Source organism: Myotis nattereri (assembly GCF_964212035.1).
Source record: "Myotis nattereri genome assembly, chromosome: 8".
NCBI classification, from domain to species: Eukaryota; Metazoa; Chordata; class Mammalia; order Chiroptera; family Vespertilionidae; genus Myotis; species Myotis nattereri.
In genome coordinates this window covers 21,874,570-21,895,477 of record NC_138083.1, presented here as the reverse complement: position 1 = coordinate 21,895,477, position 20,908 = coordinate 21,874,570, and the positions used below count along the sequence as shown (strand labels likewise).

The following is a 20,908-nucleotide window of genomic DNA, read 5'->3' as shown; positions in this document are numbered from 1 at the left end:
TCAGTTCACCGGCTGATGCTCTATCCACTGAGCCAAAATTAGGGTCCTTTTTATTTAAGACCCAGATGGACATAGATAGGTTTGTTTTCTCTCTCATTCTTTCTCCTTTTCCCTCTTGCTCTCTCTTTTCACGTATATGGTAGAAGTAAATAATTGTACAGAGCATTAGGCTTCTAAAAAATTGCCTGGCTTTTATGAGGAGGTTTCAGTGCAATTCTATTTAGCAATTACATTTTTAAGTATCATTTCTATATGAGAATTAATAGATTTTCAAAAACAGAATCTTGGAAATAGAAACAACAGAAAACAGTTTAAACTAAAAAATGTTCTTCATATTATCAGGTCAGTGAATATTCTATAGCAGAATATTTCTTTTCCTCCTCCATAAATTATTTTAGAAAATAGAAATCTACAGAATTTCTAATTTTAATTTATTTTGTATGCTTGGGAATTAGAGGGTAATCTTTTCTTATTAGTTGGATTCCCCATAAATTTTTATCTCTGGGTCTCTTATAATATGTTAGGTAAACATTATTAAAATAAATATACATTAGTACTGATTTTCTTGCAATATATATTATTATTTCAACAATTTGACTAAATAGAATAAAGTAAAGTTAAAATTGAGTCTCTATAAACAAATTCATCAAGTTAAACAACAGACATATTAGCTAGACAATTAACCCTTTGTACATCATAAGCATCTATAGACACAAGGATGGTTTCCATTTTGGGCACGTGACAGTTAACTGGTTAATTTATTGTTCTTGACTATTTTTATAACCTGGCTTGACTGTTTGATTATAGTAGATAATATCACTTTATTTACACACTAGAGGCCTGGTGCACAAAAATTTGTGCACTTGGGAGTGGGGGATCCCTCAGCCCGGCCTGTGCCCTCTCACAGTCTGGGACCCCTCATGGGATGACCACCTGCTAGCTTAGGCCTGCTCCCTGGGGGATTGGGCCTAAGATAGCAATCAGACATCCCTCTGGCAGCTGAGCAGCCCTCCGGGGATGTCCACTTGCCAGCGGGGAATAGTCCTAAGCTGCAGTCGGACATCCTTAGCGCTGCTGAGGAGGCAGGAGAGGCTCCCACCACCACTGCTATACTGGCAGCCATCAGCCTGGCTTGTGGCTTAGCAGAGCTTCCCCATGTGGGAGTGCACTGACCACCAGAGGGCAGCTCCTGCATTGAGTGTCTGCCCCCTGGTGGTCAGTGTGTGCCATAGTGATCAGTCATTCCCAGTCTTTCTGGTGTTAGGGTCAGTTTGCATATTACCCTTTTACTATATAGGATAGAGTCCTGGTGCATGGGTGGGGGCAGCTGGTTTGCCCTGAAGGGTGATCTGGATCAGGGTGGGGGTCCCGCTGGGGTGCCTGGCCAGCCTGGGTTAGGGGCTGAGGGCTGTTTTCAGGCTGACCAGCGACTGAAGCTCCCAGCCTCTCCTTTTTTTCTTTTTTCTTTTTTTATTCTGAGATTTATTTACCTTCTATAATTGAAACATTATTGCTGTCACTGGCGCCCCCAGCTCTGAGGCCGTGGCTGGCTGAAAGCAGGTATCTGGGGTTTGTTTAGCTTCTATAATTGAAACATTGTTGCTTCCGGAGCTCAGAGCTGGGCTGCGGCAGGTGGTGAACCTTGGCTTCCTCCATCACTGCAGCAAGCAAGCCTCCTGCTCGCTTCAGATGCATGGCTGCCGGCTGCCATCTTTGTTGGCAGTTAATTTGCATATTGTCCTGATTAGCCAATGGGAAGTGTAGCGGAGGTATGGTTAATTACCCTTTTTGTCTTTTATTAGATAGGATAGTAGGAAAACACAAAATAATAGTTGCTTATAGGAAATAGAAGTATATTTCTATCTCATGTGAAGGTAGCATAGATGTAAACTAGAAAGGTTGTGGTAATCCCATAATATAACCACGTTATTACTTTTCTGTTCCTCCTTCCTAGTGCAGTGAAGTCAGGGTCCCTGATGACCAGTGGAGCTCCAGCTATCATGCATTTGGGGGTTAGGAGGAGTAAGAAGGCCAAAAAATAAAAAAGGTGGCCCCCAAAAGATGAGTCAGGTTTTCAAAGCAGGTTTCCCTAAAGTCTCACATTGTCCTTGAACTTGATTAAACATTTATTAATGGATACATGCAGTTTTGTTCCAAAAAGCAATGTGTTTGTTAGAGAGAGAAAGAGAGAGAGGGAGAGAGAGAATTCTGTTTTCTAAGGAGGTAGGGCAGAGTGGAGGTTTTGGTAGGTAACTAGTAATCCATGCTATAGTGGAAAGGTAGGCAGTTGTTTAGGAAGTCTTGTCAACCTGCTTTGTTTTAATATATGTGTACATAGTTGGTGTTTATAGAATTAATTCTAGTGACTGGGCCTGTATTTTCTTATAGTTCCTCTAACCTGTATGAAAAAATATAATATGAATTTTTAGCAGTGGCAAGACATTCAGGAATAGGCAAACTCAGTTTTCTGTTTACTGTTCTATGGGGCATAAATGTATGATTGATTTTGCTAAATGTAATTATTGCCATACTTTCTAATTTCTGAAGTCTAAAATTAGCAAGTTAGCATGATTATAAAGGTAAATTACAAATATTTAAGGTGGCTGTAATTACTTCCATTAAAGTAGGTCATGACAGGTTTAAATTCATTTATGCACTTCCAGAGATGTTAAGATTGCTGTAAAGTATGTCTGATTTTTGGAAGGCTGTATTTAAAAATTAAATTTAAGTATATTTTTAGTCTTCTTATACTGATTTTTTGGCCTTCTGATTCTATGACAAATATTTTTAATCCTGTCAGTGATATTTGTAAAGTAAAACCTAATAATCAACCAATAAGGAGCAATTAAATTGATGTACTACTGTTAGATTTAATCAAGGATTCTTTTTATTGACTTGAATTAATATCCCTTGAAAAGTCTCTGAAAGGACTACTTTTTTGATTGACTAAACAATTTGATACCACATAAAAATAATAATGGTACATTAAGTACTATTTTCTCAGGTCTTCAGGAGGGCTTTCTCTAAAACTGTATAAGTAGTGCTTGAAATTTAGACAAAATCAGTGCATACAAAAATGTATTTCCCATAAAATCTTAGCATATTGTTTTTGTTTTTTTTTTTAATATGTTTAGCCTTCTTACACTATAACCAAGGGCTATAACTAAGAAGAGAGTTCTCCTAAAAGGAGATTTTTAAAAGTGGTCACAATTAGTCCTCTTAGCTCTGATTTTAAAGTGAGATAATCACTACAGTGGTATAAAATTTTCATCTGTAGGTCAAAGACCACTCTTTCCAGGAACTCAGTGTCTCTGACTATAGTCTTTGTAATGAACACAGGTGTGGCGGTCACAACCGCCCAGTCATTTCAGATGAAACCCTTGGTGAAATGGATCATCTCTGTTTATATTTTCCAGATCTGTTAAAGGCAGATACATATGCTAATTTTTTAAATGTGTGACTGGTCTATAGTGACTGGATTCTACCCTTCCGGAAGCCTTTACATTACCTATGTAATGGTAGAATGTCAAAATCTTAGAATTTCTATTAATTTTTTTTTCTTGTGAAAAGCTTTATTGTTTCATTTGGTCTAATGCATGGGAGAGGGCTTCAGGGTGGTTAAAAGAATGACTAGTAGTTTCAGGGGGAGCTCAGGTAAAAGCCAGACACCAGGGGAATACACAGGGGCCTTTCAAAGGCCTCTGGGCTCCAAAGGCTCCTAGTCGTGATACTCGCCCAGCCCAGCCTGGGGGCCGGCAGCCTGCAGAGGTGAGTCAGGTGTCGCCCATCTTCTTAATGTGTCAGGTGTCGCCCATCTTCTTAATGAGTCAGGTGTCGCCCGTCTTCTTGATGAGTTTCACCTCCTCACCCAGGAAGTGGTTCTCAGGAAGTCACAGAGCTGAGGGTCTGCACAGGTAGAACCCAGGGCCTGCAGCTCCAAAAGGGACTGCGTCAGGTTCCTCTCCACGGCCAGGGCGGCTTCCATGGCGTCCTGAGTGTCACCCCACTCACCTTGGGGAGGCTTCAGCTCGTCCTGGAAGAGAGTGCGGCCACCGCGCTTGTTTTGCAACTTTAAGAGACGCTCAGCGCCCTCGTGCTTCTCTGCCAACTCGCAGAACAAGTGGCCCTTGCCTTCCAGAATCACATCATCGCAGTGGAAATAGAAGCACAGAGAGAGGTAGGTGTAGGGGGCCCGCAGATGCAGTTGGCCAGGCGGTTGACTGCAGCCTCTACCTTGATGGAATAATTCAGACGAATTCCAGAGCTCATGGTTGTTTGGCAATAAGGAGTTAAGGTAGGAAAAATACCAGTGCGTTGGCTGGTCTCAGAGGTGGTTCTGAAGGTGGTGACTGGATAAGATACAGGAGAGTGGATGGAGGCTGGTAGAAGGGGCATCCCTAGGTCTGTTCGGTCCAAACACTGTTGAAGCAAGAGACAGATCGTGGGCTGCCGAGGGCACTATTTCTATTAATTTTTGTAAACTTTCCATCACAGCTACCAGTAGTATCTATATACACTGAGTGGCCAGGTTATTAAGACCACCTGACGTTTGTAGGCAAATTAGCTATAATTTCGCGCTGAAGTTGCTAGAGGGCCAGACCATTATAAATAGGGAAGCAGGTTGTTTACCACGACAGTAGAAGTGATTTTTTTCTGAAGATATGGGAAAACAATGCGATTTAACAGCCTTTGAATGTGGGATATATTTGAACGTGAGTGACCAGATTATTATGACCACCTGACGTTTGTAGGCAAATTAGCCATACACTGCATCGTATGGGATATGGAAGCCGAAGGCCTGTTCGAACACCTTTGCTGTCTGCAGTTACCAAGATAAAACGTCTCCAACAGGAACACAAGGATTAGACAGTCGAGCACTGGAAAAAAGTCATGTGATCTGATGAATCACATTTCCAGTTGCATCATGCAGATGGCAGAGTGAGAATTTGGCAGAAACAGCATAAAAGCATTCACCCCACATGCATGAGTACAACCGTTCAAGCTGTTATGGGCAGTGTTATGGTTTGGGGCATGTTTTCCTCGCATGATTTGGGCTCTTTAATTCGTGTGGAACAATGTCTCAATAGCACAACATACCTAAGTATCGTTGATGATCAAGTTCATCCTATCATGTTGATGGCGTATCCCAATGGAGATGGCTCCTTCCAACAAGACAGTGTGCCATGCCATGGTGCTCATATAGTGCAGGAGTGCTTTCAAGAACATGAGGGAGACTTTACCTTGCTTAGGTGGCCCCCACAATCACCAGATCTCCATCCAATTGAACATTTGTGGGACGAAGTTAAAAGAGCCATCAGGCAGCTGGTTCCACAACCATCAAATCCCACAGAACTGGACAGTGCTATTCATCAGGCATGGTGTCAGATCACCTTTCAGCATCTTGTGGAGTCAATGCCAAGAAGAATCATCACAGTATTGAAGGCAAAAGGTGCCCAAAGAGGTACTGACGGGGTGGTCATAATAATCTGGCCACTCAGTGTAATAGCTGTGAAGCATATTGATTTATAAAATAAGTAAATTTTGTTTTCTCACTTAGTCCTTTGATTACTCCTGTAGTATATTGTGGTAACAAATAAACCTAAAACTCTGATTGGCTTAATAAAATGAGGTTTATTTCTTGCTCACACCATAGTCTTAGTGGGACTGGTGGCTCCCACTCAGGTTCTCATACAGGTGGTGACACAGAGACCCAGGCAGTTTCCGTGTCTTGAGCTACACATACTACGTGATATGTGGCCGCTACGGATGCCACAGGAAGAGAGCTGGAAGATCTTGTGGAATATGTTTATAGACTAGTTTGAGAATGGCTTACTTATGCTCATGTTTTATGGGTCAAAATTCAGGCAAGTGACCCCCAACATAACTACAAGGAAGGCTGGGAAGAAGGGGATCTCCCAGAGTTCCCAGGGAGAGAAAATGGTTGGTAGATACATGGCACTCTCTCTGCCACAGTGCTCAAGTGGTGTGAGTTTTACTTATTTATTGTTATTATTATTGTTTTCATTTTCATTATGAAGGCTAATGACTGAATGAAAAGGCAGGTGTGTTGACTCCCGCTCTGGGGTTCTTTGCCTTTGCTTTGTGATTTTTAATATATTGTTGCTCTTCAGACTTGCTTTCTATGCAAAGATACAGTGGGGCCTTGACTTACGAGTTTAATTCGTTCTGAGTCCAAGCTCGTTAAGGAGCTCATTAACTCAAGTTACTCTATCAACTCAATGCAAAAAATCGGCTGAGAGACAGCTGGTATCTCAAAAAACTCGTTAGTCGGGACACTCGTAAGTCAAGGCCCCACTGTAGTTAACTTTGTTTGCACCAGGAAAGATGAATGAGAGGACAGGAAAACAGGCAGCCGAAATATAGGTGATGCTTTCCTTGACTTATTTTCACAAATCTCAAGGCCAACTGATAATTTGAAAGTAGATACAATGGCACTGTTTTCTGATACCTTTGGATTTGCTGCCTGGATTCATATACCTTTGTTATGTAGGTGAGGTTCCGTCGTAGAACACATTGCATTTTATATACATGTTCACTCATCTGTACCAGAATGTTTTACATGAACAAAATTCTGCGATGTTGTACTTTTAGAATATATAATAAAATCAAACCTTTTCACTCAGCCTTACATTGTCAAGAAGCAGAATTAGAAAAAATATATAATTAAAGAGGTGATTCCTCAATTCCTTTTAGGTCATTACTTTGCAGAACAGAATAAAATGTATTTGGATAATGTCTTTTCCCTTTCATTGTCACAGTAATTAACATAAGACCGGAATCTGATGATAGAGGGCAAGGTTTATGAGATTTGCTTCCTCTTACAGTCTGCCCAGGCTCCTGAGTGCTGAAGCCTGAGGCAGAATGTTAGACCTTTAAAGTGACATTTCCTGGCAGAGTGGCAGTTCAAGTTTGGCTTTTATGCACATAGCTATACAGGACAGGACAGCTGTTGAAAACATGGATATATATATATATATATATATATATATATATATATGGCATATATTTGAATCAATACTGTTTAAAATTCTAATTGTAAGCAACTACCACTAAATAGACAGTCCCAGATGGAATGAATGGTCTTCCCCACCTCTGCTGTCTTTTTGTCCCTTAATGTGGGCCCATAATTGATAAGGTTCAGTGGCCTGGGATTAGTCACCGGTCCTCTGAACTTTCTCATTTGTTGTTCTACCTGCAGAGAGAATTCCTAATGCTGGTTTTTCGTTAATGTCAATGTATATGTTAAAGTAGTTTATATGAGGTGCCAAATTGCATGCTTCAAAAGCTATTATTATAAAGCTATTGGTGTTATGCAAGAGATACCATCAGTGCATCTCCATTCATTTATTCAATAGATATTAACTTAGTGCCCATTGTGTATCTATTGATTTGGCAGAAAACACAGCCCTTTCCCTGTGACAGGTCATGCTCTCTGTTTGGCTTAATTATCTGAGCAGTTATAATTCCATATGTTCTTTCAGTTGTTCCAAGGATTTTTTTTTTTTGCATGGGTCTTTTGAATTTAAATGATACCTTAACATCAACATAATAGGTATCAAGCATCAGATTTCTTCTTTAAAAAGCAGTACAGCTATCCTGAAAAGTACTCTTTTTACACACAAAAAAAGGAGTTGCCACCAAGAAATCATGAAAAACAACACATTTAAAGGGTGATGCTTTCATAAATCATTTCTATTTGTTTGTTTATTTATTTTTATTGATTTTGGAGAGAGGAAGGGAGAGGGAGAGATAGAAACCTCAACGATGAGAGACAATAATTGATGGGCTGCCTCCTGCACACCCCCCTACTAGGAATCTAGCCTGCAACCCAGGCATGTGCCTTGACTGTGAATTGAATCGTGACCTCCTGGTTCATGGGTTGATGCTCAATCACTGAGCCACACTGGTCGGGCCATAAATTATTTCTTAAGCATTCACAAGCAGAGTGGCGTGCCCTCTCACCATCCCCTCCACACACAGAATGGTTTTCTCCTGGCCGGTATCAATCACTCCATTGCTCAAAATCCCCACCATGATTCTATGCTTCACTCTTGTTAAACCTTGAGGTCTGACCAGGCCTTGGATGTACTAGGATGAGTCTAGGACAGCTGTGGGCAAACTACGGCCCGCGGGCCGAATCCGGCCCGTTTGAAATGAATAAAACTAAAAAAAAAAAAAAAGACCGTACCCTTTTATGTAATGATGCTTACTTTGAATTTATATTAGTTCACACAAACACTCCATCCATGCTTTTGTTCCTGCCCTCCGGTCCAGTTTAAGAACCCATTGTGGCCCTCGAGTCAAAAAGTTTGCCCACCCCTGGTCTAGGATAATGTCATCAGTGAGGGATCGAGGCCAGTTAAAGCTGGTAGTATGTTGGGGGTTGCCCCTCAGGAGAATCAGCCAGCTAGCCTATCCTCAGCAGGTGGAGGGGTCCCAGGCATGGGTCTGGGAGTAGCAACAGTCTCTCAGTCCTGAGAGAAGCATAGCAAGAAAAACTCAGAAGCTCTGGCCTGGTTGGTCAGTCAAGACTCAGTCTTAGGAACAGAGCTGCAGGAAGGGATGTAATGCTAAACCATAGATCATAAGGTTTAAATCTTGACTACCTCAGGTAGGATTGACCCTGGGTACTGCAGGTGGTTAGGCCTCCTAAAGGAGACCAGGAGGCCCAGATGTGAGGAAGGAGAAGGGAATAGGGATGTAGGGACCAGGAGCCAGGGCAGTTCTGACAACATTCAGTTACATACTGAGCCAACCAATCTTTTTCCCTTTCTTTTTTCTTTTCCTTCTTTAAATCTTTTTCTTTTTTTTCTCTTTCACAGTCAATATCTTGTATTGATTGCCTCCTGTATACTAGTCTTGACACTGAAGTAGCAAAGATTCTTGGAGGGGTCAGGGAAGGCTTCCCAGAAGAGGTGATACTAGAGCCATCTTGGAGGATGTATAGCACTTTCCAGGAGCAGGAGGAAATGGCCTATTTAATTATATTTCCTACTGTTTGATATAGATATTTTATAGATATCTTGCTCTGCTTCAGTCATCTTCCTCACTCTTCTGTAGTCACATTATCCAGACCTGAGCAGTTTCCTCTCACCATCAGCATGCCAGTTAATATGGAGTGAACAGTGTTAGAATAGAAGGGAACTCTGGCGCTAGTGGTGTTGGCAGCAAAACTCCATCAGAACAGCCTGGGTAAAGTCTGGTAGTCATCACCCACACAAGTGCCCCCCCGTCTTGCTTTCTCTCCTGATTACCTCACCTGTATCTCAGTCTAGGTACCAACACTACAGCTGCCCACACCAGTTGGATTTCTAATATGTGTTTTCCTCATTCCACATGAGCTTGTCTAGTTCTATTCTGAGAAGTGTGCCCCAGCCCTGGTTGCTTTAATCCTGTCTGCCATTTGTCATTAAGTCTTCCAGACGGTTCCTGGTGGAGGAAGGAGGGAGGTGTGAAATCCAGGCCATGTCTGTGCTTGAACTTTCCTATTGTAATGGCCATTCCAAGGACACACCTTGTCTGTTTCACTCTAATTGCAGTCACCATGATTCCTCTATTCTGAAGCTAAATTTTGAAGTTATTCATCATATTGACTGCATACCTATTCCCCCTTCTATGTGAAACTGTCCCATCTGAAAACCCTGTCAAAGGGGCAGCCCTGTGCAGATTAAATGTCCTCCTCATTCTGGCCATAGCTGATTGAACCTGAAAGGGTGTGTTTCTCAATTAGGGCATAAGCTTCTTGAGAGCGAAGACTTGATTACTCATCTGTAGTGCCTTGGCAGCTTCTACCACATATAGTAGCAACTTAATTTTAATTTTGACCTATCACTGTCTCTCATTCTGGGTCCCTAACATGTTTAGATATTTCTGTTTTGACCAGTTTGCTCTGGAAAGATATTTATTTCTAATGAAAAAATAATACTTTTAAAAATGCATAACCCAGTCAACCTGAGGATTATATACATATTTATACAGTAATTATTTTAAGTATTGTATTACCTTTCATTTCTAGTGTTTATATAGCCAGGATCTCATAGTTTTCTTTTAAACAATAATTATATGTTTTTGATTTCTGAGAGAGAAAGAGAATAATATTTACTTGTATAGTTGGGGAAATGAAATGCAGAAAATTTGCATTCCACAGATTACATGGAAAGAGGGAAAGGCTATTGTCTCATTTATTTTTTATTTTTATTTTTTGTTAACCCTCACCTGAGGATATTTTTCCACTGATTTTTAGAGAGAGAGGGAGGGAGGGAGGGAGGGAGGGAGGGAGGGAGAGAGAGAGAGAGAGAGAGAGAGAGAGAGAGAGAGAGAGAAAGAGAAACATCTATATAAGAGAAACATCTATGTGAGAGAGACACACTGATTGTTTGCCTCCTGCATGGACACTGACCAGAGCCTGCAACGGAGATGCATTTCCTTGGCTGGAATTGAACCAGGGACCCTTCAGTCCACAGTCTGACACTCTATCCACTGAGTCAAGCAGGCCAGGGCACTAATGTCTCATTTATGTTTTGTCATATTGCAGGTCTTTAACCAGTTATATCTTTCAATTAGAAATATTATTATCATAATTGATTTTCTTATTCAAACCTATTGGCAAATTTTAAAGTGTTAATGTGCTAGTTAATGAGATTTGACGTTCATTAAGAATAGAAGTGAGGGCATGCTTTAGGAAGGTTTTTAAATAGGTTGGCTAAGCTGTCGAACTCTTCTACCTCATGCTTGAAATCAATGACCAATGAAAATTATGGGCAATACTGTTAATATTTTACTTGATTTTGACTTTTTATTGAAAACAATAAATTGATTTTATAATATATTTCTAATTTAAAATAGTAAGGCATAAAAATGGAAGGTTACTTAGAAATAAAAGTGTGGGCATTGCCACCATCACCTCTATTTTATGTTTTATTAAAATAATCACATTTAGGTTTATAATTTTGTGCACTATTAAAGATAATTGGTTATTTTCTTGACATATGCTTCATTTCATTAGCCTGTGGGTCTTCCATAAAACCTTTGTGTAGTCATTGTGCTCAATCTTTAGAAGAAAAAATAAGTAATAGCATTTTACTCCTAAGTTTTCATGGCTGAAGTTCACTATATTTTAAAATGATTTTTAATTTTTATTTTTTAATATATTTTTACTGTTGATAGCATTACAGATGTCTTAATTGCAGTTAAGTTGAAATGATACATCTCATCTTCTTTTTAAATCTTTCACTGAGTTATGTGAAGAAATATTCTATGTTCATTGTGATAACTATTTTACCAATCAATGATATAAACCATTGTGTCTTAGAAAATTGTGAATAACATGGTGATGTCATTGCAGAACAGATAACATGGGAAGAAATTTTCACACATGTATTATTGAGGAGATAGAGACCCAACAAGACTGAGGAAAAGTCTTTAGATTCTGAAAATATGGTAGACTAAGGAAATCAGAAAAACTTCCTGCAGCAAACTCATATATCATGGATAAAACAGAATAAAAATTAATTTAAACATTTCAGTCAGCTTGCAAGAAATGGGAGTTCTTGGGTGCCATAAGTAAGAAAGTACTGAAAAAAATAAAGTGAACTAAAACTATAATATAAACTCTATACTGCATGTGCCTCTGTGGTAGTACAAATAGTGATGGGAAATTGGATACCAGCAGCTATGTGGCTACTTGTTATTTGAGATAAGAGATAAGACCGTACAAAGTAGGAGATCCTCACTTAAACCAAGTTCTTCAAATTATTACACTCTCAGTGGGATGGTGGACTTAAAAAAAATTTTCATCAGCTCAAGAAAACTACAAGAAAGACTCCCTTAAGATTTCAGTATCGCAAGCTTACAACTTCTTTGTGTTTGGTACTTAAATTTATACTACCTATGTTTCTGAGAATCCCAAACACAAGAAATAAACAAAAATTAGTCGTACTGGTTAATAGGAGAGGCACATTCAAAATTATTCTGGATGTAAGTGTTTAACACCCAGGTCACAAGGTATTCTCACAAAAGAAAAACCCATTTTAAAATGATCTCATTATCAGAAATTATGAAAAAGATGAGGAACTTCATAGTGGAGAAGCCTAATAAACATTACCTTAGCCAGGTAATTAAAGCCACAACCAATAGTGGTAAATCATGTTGATAGGATGTACCTTGATATGATAATGAAAATGCCACATTACCTCTGTTACATTTTCTTAAAAAAACCTATAATTCCAACCTAATCATGAGTAAACTATCAGACAGATTCCAGTAGAAGGGCATCCTACAATTACTTGATCACTAAATCTCATGACTATCAAGTTCATCAAAGACCAGGAAAATCAGAGAAGCTCTTATAACCAAGAGGAGTTTAAGGAGACATGATCCTGGAGCAAAAAAAAAAATATTAGGTAAAACTAAAAAAATGAGTAAACTATGGACCATAGTTAATAATAAGATGTCAACACTGGTTTATAAATGCAAAAACAAATGCATTCATTTAAGATATTAATAGGGGGTATTGGGTATGAAGTACATGGGAACTCTCTATACAATCTTCTCAATTTCTCCATAAATCTAAAACTCTTCTAAAAGATCCTTTATAATAAAAGGCTAATATGCAAATAGACCGAATGGCAGAATAACTGAACAACCAGTCACTATGACGTGCACTGACCACCAGGGGGCATGTGCGGAACATGGCGGGCATTGGCCGCGGAAGAATGGGGGAACAGGTGAGCAGGGGCACCAGACCAAGGCAGGGCACTGGTTCACTGTCATTGGGGCAAACCTCTGGTGTTTACTGAAAATTCTTTGCTCCCTTGCGTCCCGCCCAGTGCTCACACCTGTTGCCAGTGCTGGCACTGCTCACATCTGCTGCCTTGCACCCATTGCCGGTGCCCAGTGCCAGTCCCGATCACTCAGCGTCATCAGCAGGTGCAACTGGCGGTTACCAGCCCTGACTACCCCTGAGGGCTTCTCCACCTCTCCCTGCTTCCGAGGGGCAATCGGGGCAGCAGCTGCTGCTCACACCTGCTGCTGGCCCCGTCCCCAATCACTTCACGTCGTCAGTGGTTGTGAGCAGGGCCAGTGCTGCCAGCCTGTGGGAGTGGCAGCAGCAGGAGCCGGGATGCTGGCAGACAGGACAGGGGGCCGCGGCGGGAGGGGCTGGTGGGGGCACGGAAGATGGGCCGAGACCCGCCCCTGTGCCTACTGCAGCCTCACAGCCCACAGTGCCTTTCAAGATGCACGAATTCATGCACTGGGCCCCTATAGTTTTTATATAAAAAAGAGGAATCAGTCCAAAATGCACACCAAATATTCAATAGTAACAATGAACCCAGGGTTAGATTTCAAGAACCTAAGGTAGCTAGATAGCATCATAAATGAGACTAGAAAATACCAATAAAAACGTTTAATATGATTAAATTATAAAAATTACAAAATACCATAGCCAAAAAAGGCAAATGTGAAAAAGAAGCAAATGGAAATGTTAAGAGTGAAAAAATGTAGACTTTGAAATTAAAATCTCTGTAATAGATTTTATAGCATCATATTAGATATAAATGAAGAGAAAATTTTAAGACCTGGAAGACAATACTGTAAGAAATTACCCAGAAGGCATCACAGAGATATAAAAAAGTGGTATGTATAAAAGGAAGTGATATAGGCAAAGCAGATAGAGGGAGAACATCCAACATGCATATAGTGGGGATTCTGGAAAGTAAAGACTTGAAAGAAATGCAATATTTGAAAAGGTAACAGCTGATAATTTTTCACACTTGCCAAAGAAATTATCTCATAGAATGCACATAGCAGTTTATAGAGAGGATAAACTAAATTAAATGAAGAAGTGCACACATTATAGTGAATCTCTGGACATAAAATAGAAAGATAAATATTCAAAAGACAAGAGAAAGAAAGTACTTCCTACAACAAAACAACTATTGGACTGACAGCTTAAATTATCAGGAACAATAGACACTAAAAGGTAGTTAAATAGTATCTGAAGGAGATTAATGTCAAACTGGCATCCTTTAACCTACAAAAAATATCATTCAATAAGTGAGGCAAAAGTAAAGACATTTTCAGATAAATACTGAAAAAAATATTAATCATAAACTCCTTGCTGAAAGAACTACCAAAATGTAAACCTGAGTAAGAATGAATTTGAACCAACCTCCCACCCTCCTAAAAAGATTGACATATCAAGTTTGTTTTATTATTTTTTAAAAGTTTTAGTATAGAAAAAATTAAACATGTACAAATGTAAATATAGCCTAATGCATTCAGTTTTTTCACCATAGAACTTCAATAATATTAAACTCATAGCCAGTCTCATTTCATCTTCACCTTCATCCACTCAAATACATAGATTATTTTGAATCAAATTGAACAATCATATTATTCTATTAGTAAATATTTTATATGCACCTCTGAAAGGTAGGGATTATATTTTTCTCTACTTTTAACATCATAAAACTACCATTTTAAAGCTAAAAAAAATATAAAATGTTCAATCAATGTTCATATTATTCCTTCTATCTTATAATTTTGTTTTTTTATCATGTTTATTTGAATTGGGATACAAATAAGATGTTTATACTGATTGGCTGTTGCATCTTTTATCCTTTTATCGTATGGATTCCTCCTCCATATCTAACTTCAATCTGTAACTCTAAAAGACAGTCTTTCTGGATGTTTATGCTTTTAACTGGATACTCACTTAAGTTCACTTGTTTCCTTTATCATTTTGGGGGATTATATTTTCTTTTTCCCCCCTTTATTGATTAAGATATTACAAATGTGTCCTTACCCCCTCAATGTCCTTGCATCCCCCCAATCCTGTCCTCACCCTCACCCCCTGCTGTCCACATCCATCCCTTATGCTTATATGCATGCATACAAGTCCTTTGGTTGATCGCTCCCCCTCACACCCACCCTGCCCTAGGGATTATATTTTCAAATGTAGTTTTATAATTAGTAAATATTATTTTACATGACTTTTATACTTTTGTTTTATAGTTAACTTTTCACACAAAATGTGTAAATTTAAGTCATTCTGTCAAGAACTAATTAGATAAGTAAATCAAGCTTAACCTAGGAATAAATAATTACAAAATAGTTTAAATGCTAAAAAGCAATGAAAGCCCTCTTTGAGAAGTGACTACTCCTTGGTAAAATTCTAGGCTTTTATAAACTCTCCCACTTTGTCTGGCTAGCTAAATGGTACCTAAATGCTTAGAAGCACAGATTCGTATCTAAAAACAAATAATTTAGAGGTAGGAAGTGCTTTATACTGCTATCAGTATAGGTCTATATAGCTGCCTAATTATATAGTAGCTGTAGTATAATGCTTGTGTAGCTTATCTACTTGTGTTAAAGGTAAAATCTTTTTAAAACTGTGCAAAGAAAAAATTATTGAGCTCCTGTTTTAAATATCTATCCCTTATCCCCAAGGAGACTCCAAATGTGACCTGTAAGTGCATAGCAGGAAATAAAGGTCCAAGCAAAATACTGCAGGTCAAGCCTCTTGTCTGGAATTATATCCCTTCAGTTTACAGGGAGAATGTTTTTCTTTACTGTATCTGTTGTACCTCCACCATAAAAAAAGGTGGGGTAATTTCTTTGAAAGTCACTTTTACAATCTCTTCGACTTTGGCACTATTAAGAACTCTTTCTGTTGAGCTCCATTCTTTGGAGCTGCCTTCATTTACCTGCAAACTGGAGCTAGGCAATGAGGTATAGAGAGAAATGAACCTTGCCAGTTCTGAGTGGCAGCACATGCAAGGAGGTCACAGACGTTGCTGAACCTGTGTCCACTCAGAAAGTCCCTTTGCTTTACATGCTCGCTTAATGCTGCAGCTCTGTTCTAGCCAAAAGTCATTAATTGTTTGTTTGTTTGTTTTTTTAATGAGTTAGGACAAATTCATTATTTTGTGTCCTAGTTTCCTCTTCTGAAAAAAATAGTTATAATGATATATAACTACTTTACAGAGGTGGAATAGCTAATTGCTCTTTGTAAAATGCTTTTCAAACACAAAGTGTTAGATAAATAGTTATTACTGTAGTAGTTGTCATTAGTATTATCATTATAGTCAAAAACTGAAAGATGAAAGGCGCTGGATAATTGTAAGATATGGTGATGTTATATCCAAGTAAAGAGGAATAACCAGAATTGTTGGATAACAATAATGCAAATAAATGTCTGTGTGTGGTGGAGAGTGTCTTTTGTGGGAAGATAATATAGATAATTATGCTTCAATTAACCCCCAAATAAGCCCAAGAATTTTACATATAAATACAGATAGAAGTTTATTTTGGAGGTTCATTTTATCCTGTTTAGTAATAAGGAACCTTTTTTCCCAAGCATTTAAATGCCGAGTCAGAAATTATTATATTCTAAAGTGTGAGGCAGTCCAGCTTCATGCAACATTCCCAGGCCAGGGGAAGGTTAGCAAAATACGTCCTTTAGCTGAGGCACAGGCAAAGGAACAAGAAACAGCAACATTTCCTTCTTCAGGCAATTACTTGCCACTGAGGAGAAGCAAGGGATCCCCACCGAACAGAATTAATGGCCCATGCAATGTATATGTCCAGCAGGCAGCCAGGCTTGGAAGTGGAATGGGAAAGGAGGAACCCAGCAGAAGCTTATTGGGCACACAGGGTGGGAGAGGAGACCTGGTATTCTTCCTGGGGCCCTTGGTCTTGGATGTGAAAGGGTGCTTTGGAAACCCTGACCCAATCTGGAGCTCAGGGTCAGCATTGATGTTGGTATCTAGAGTCCAGGTCTGAAAATGTGATGTGAGTCAAGCTCCAGCTCAGAGAAGGTTAAAGTTGCCTACGTATCTGGGTCTCCCTGGGCTTTGGCCGCAGGGCTGAACAGAACTTATAAGTGGACGTGTCAGTGGATTCAACTCTCAGCAACGGGGAGGAAGAGCCAGGTGGACTGAGAAATGCACAACTGCAACGTTCTCTAGGAGATATTAAGCAAGAGGTGATGTGTCAGGTGCCGGTAGCTAAAACACTCGCTCTGCTTCTGCTGCAGGGTCATTTTGGACAAACAAAACCTCGTTCTCAGACATAGCCACAGGGAACACAAAGCCCTCTGCTAAGTTAAATATCCCTCCATATCTGCAACTTCCAGGACGTTGACCACACCCATGGCCTCAGACCCAGAGATGTGGTATATATGATCTCAGTGCCTGCAGGGTCAGCTTGCAGGACACATAGACCACAAAGCCATGTATAAAGTTCCAAGTTTCATTTCCACTATAATTGGAAAAAGCATAATTCACTAGTCAGATTTTGTTAAAGTAGGAATGATTCTACTTCTCTATTACTCCCAAACCCCAGCTCTATTCATCATATAAACTGTAGTAGTCTCCATTTAGTGTTCCTCCAGCAGGCCCTCTGCATATGCTAAACACATTAGGACTGCTGCCCTCCCTGCTGTGTCTGCATCAAAGTTTTTCTTTGCTTAGTATTTTCTTAGGTAGCTGTGTTTCTTCCTTGTTAATTTATAGGCATGGCCAATGTCTGTCATATTCATTTGCTGTGTCCTCAGAACCCTGCAAAGGGCCTGACATATAGTAGGCACCTACCAACCAGCTGTTGGACACATGAATGAAAGAATGATAACAATAATTGACATTCCTGGGTACTGGCTCTGTGCCAGGCACTATACTAAGGATGGAACATGTATTATCTCTAATAGTTCTTTCAATTCTCTTTCAGTAGTTCTAGGAGATGGGTACTGTTATTATTCTGATTTTACAGATGAAAGATTGAAAGTTCAGAGAGGTTAGGATGAAAAAATATTGGCAGATTCAGTATTTTAACTGAGACTCTCTGACTCCATAGCCCCATCTTTTACCCATTGCAATGTGAATTCATGAATTTAAATTAACCTGGAATTAATTATGGGAATAAGGATGGAGCCATAGATTTATGTGTCTCCACACCGTCCTCTGCTGATTTCTATGGATAACAAATTTTATTCTTTGTATTTCCATGTTTCATCCTTCTGTCTAACTATCAGTCTCTGGAAATAACTTCTAACCTTCAGAGTTATTCCGGGAACAGAAGAATCAGTCATTTCTGGGCTTGTCTGTCCTGTCTGAGAATTACCTCTCAGTTCCAGGGTTTTTGCCTGTACTTCATTTTGAGCAAATAGTATTTTCTATACTAAGAATTTGTGAGGATTTTATCATGTTTTTAAATAAAAGAAATAAAGTTGAGATCTTCTTTGTATTCTCAGTTTTATACCTCCTCCAGAAAGAGATAGTCATTATCATGTATTTGATGTACACCTTTCTGTTTGTTTATCTTAGTTCTATATGCATTTGTATCTATAAACAATAGGTAGTATTGTTTTAAAACTTTGCCTAAATACTATATATATATATATATATATATATATATATATATATATATGTATATATACATATATATACATATATATACATATATATATGTACACACACACACACATACACAAACACACACATTCTAAAGTTTTCTTTTTTCTACTAAACATTGTTTACACATGCATTCATGTGGATGTGGACATCATAATTATAAAATGATTACTACAAGGATACTTTGGTTAAAGGAAGAATACCTTTAAAATCTATAGATAATGCAAATCTATAGATAATGTACTCTTTAAGAATATATATATATATATATATATATATATATATATATATATATATCAGTTGTACAAAAAGACATCTTCATTTTCCTCATATAGCCAAGTCTTTTTAGTGAGGAAAGATGGTAATAGTGAGAAGTATACATTTTTTGGAAAGGCAAAAATATTGAATCTCAACTCTCACAAGTTTGAATGTACCATGGTAGTGCATCTGGATAACATTTAGTTTGCTGCTCTTAAATCCTGTCTAGAACATCTTTTGTACCTACCAGTCAACACTCATTTTTGTCCTAAAAATAGAAAAATACTCATGTCAATCATTAGACCCAAGAATTCAAAGGATATTTCAATGCTTCATTAATCTTTTGTCAAATAATACATGACTTTGGTAAAACACCAGAAAAGGTCTTATATTTGAGTATTTTCCCTTGCAATAGAAAATTCCACTAATTATCATCATTACAAATGTTCTGAATTGGTGGTTCAAAACTTTAATGTGCATCAAAATTGAATGAAGGGCTTATTAAAACACAGCTTACAGAGCCCTATACCCAGAGTTTCTTGTTCAGTAGGTCTGGGTGGAGCCCAATAATTTGCATTTCTAACAAGTTCCCTATTGAAGCTGATATCCCAATGTGAGGATCACACTTTGAGGATTTCTCTTCTAAATGACAATGATTAAAGAGCAGCTTTCAAGCAATTTTAAAGTGAGGAGTCTGGTAAATCTCTCAAAAAAACAAACAAAAAACAAAATAAAAATGAAGGCAATTATAAAGCTAGATTAAAAAAATAACAAAATACAGCCATTTCAAAACTCTGATAATTGATGAATAGAATATAACAATCTGAGAATGTACCTGGTATGCCTCAAGAACTGCTGAACCTCAGGTAAGGATATTGGAGATATTGCATTCTTGCTCCCATCCCCACCTTCCCAGTTTCTTTGATGTAAAAGTTCTGCCAGGAAGGGGCTGCTATGGTCAAAAGACTCCCTTGACTTGGATATGGATGATGATCATGCCATCAGAGATGTCAGTAGAAATGATGATCTTGACCTGGTAAAGGGCCAAAGTCTAAGGTTGTGGTTAGGGTTGGGGCAAACTTATTTCTGGCTGAGCCTGAACACTTGAAGTGGAGACCAAGAAGGGTCTAAGAATTTTGGCCGAGACCGGTTTGGCTCAGTGGATAGAGCGTCGGCTTGCGGACTGAAAGGTCCCGGGTTCGATTCCAGCCAAGGGCATGTACCTGGGTTGTGGGCACATCCCCAGTGGGAGATGTGCAGGAGGCAGCTGATCGATGTTTCTCTCTCATCGATGTTTCTCTCTCATCGATGTTTCTGACTCTCTATCTCTCTCCCTTCCTCTCTGTGAAAAATCAATTACATATATATTTTTTTTTTTATAAAAAGAATTTTGTGTATTCCTGGCCAGCTCTGTATCTATGTGCTGTATCTATGTGCATAAGACACAAACAAGACCCTGCAAAATAAAAAAGTGAGAAATACTTGAAAATAGGCTGAAATTTGCATGAGCTCTTATACCTGTACAAAGATCTATCAGCAGCAAATGGAAGCCTAACTGGTTCAAAGGTGTTTTAGCCAAATGACTGTTCAATCATTGACTGACAACTAACCTACAATGAAACAGGGGCAATCCTTAGCAAGATAAGATTAGTAATAAAAGCAGGAATTTAAAAGTCTAAGCAAAAATGTTAGAGCCTATTAATTATGGCAATATATATCTCACAGATTTAGCCCAAACTAGTGCAAACAAGCAATCGAAAAACCGCCCAACAACCTTCAAAGGGAAAATTATCAGAATCCAAAGTTGTTACCATTGATATTATTTAAATTGTCCACTTCAAAAAAATAAATAAATAAAGACACATGCAAAGAAACAAGAACCTATGACTGATACTCAGGAAGAAAAAAAAATCAATGGCAATTGCCTGGGCCTAGGAGTATGGGGAGTTATTGTTTAATAAGTATAACTTTTTAGTATGTGAAGATAAAAAGTCTGGAGATTAATGGTGGTGATGTTGCATAACAATATGAATGTATGTACTGACATTGGACTGTATATTTGCAGTTAAAAGGGTAAATTTCATTTATGAATATTTTTACCACCACCACCAAACAACAAACAACAAAAATCAGTTGATAGAAACTATCACTGAGTATTCCCAGACTTTAAAATGTATCAGACAAGAGTTCAGAACAGCTATTATAAATATATTCAGGGA

General features: G+C 38.6%; 1 protein-coding gene across 4 annotated transcripts in view; it reads left to right on the top strand.

Annotated features, from left to right (window-relative positions):
* Nucleotides 1–20,908, top strand: part of MACROD2 (mono-ADP ribosylhydrolase 2) — a 1,902,899-nt gene that overhangs the window by 419,455 nt on the left and 1,462,536 nt on the right. The gene's annotated exons all lie outside the window — the stretch shown is intronic.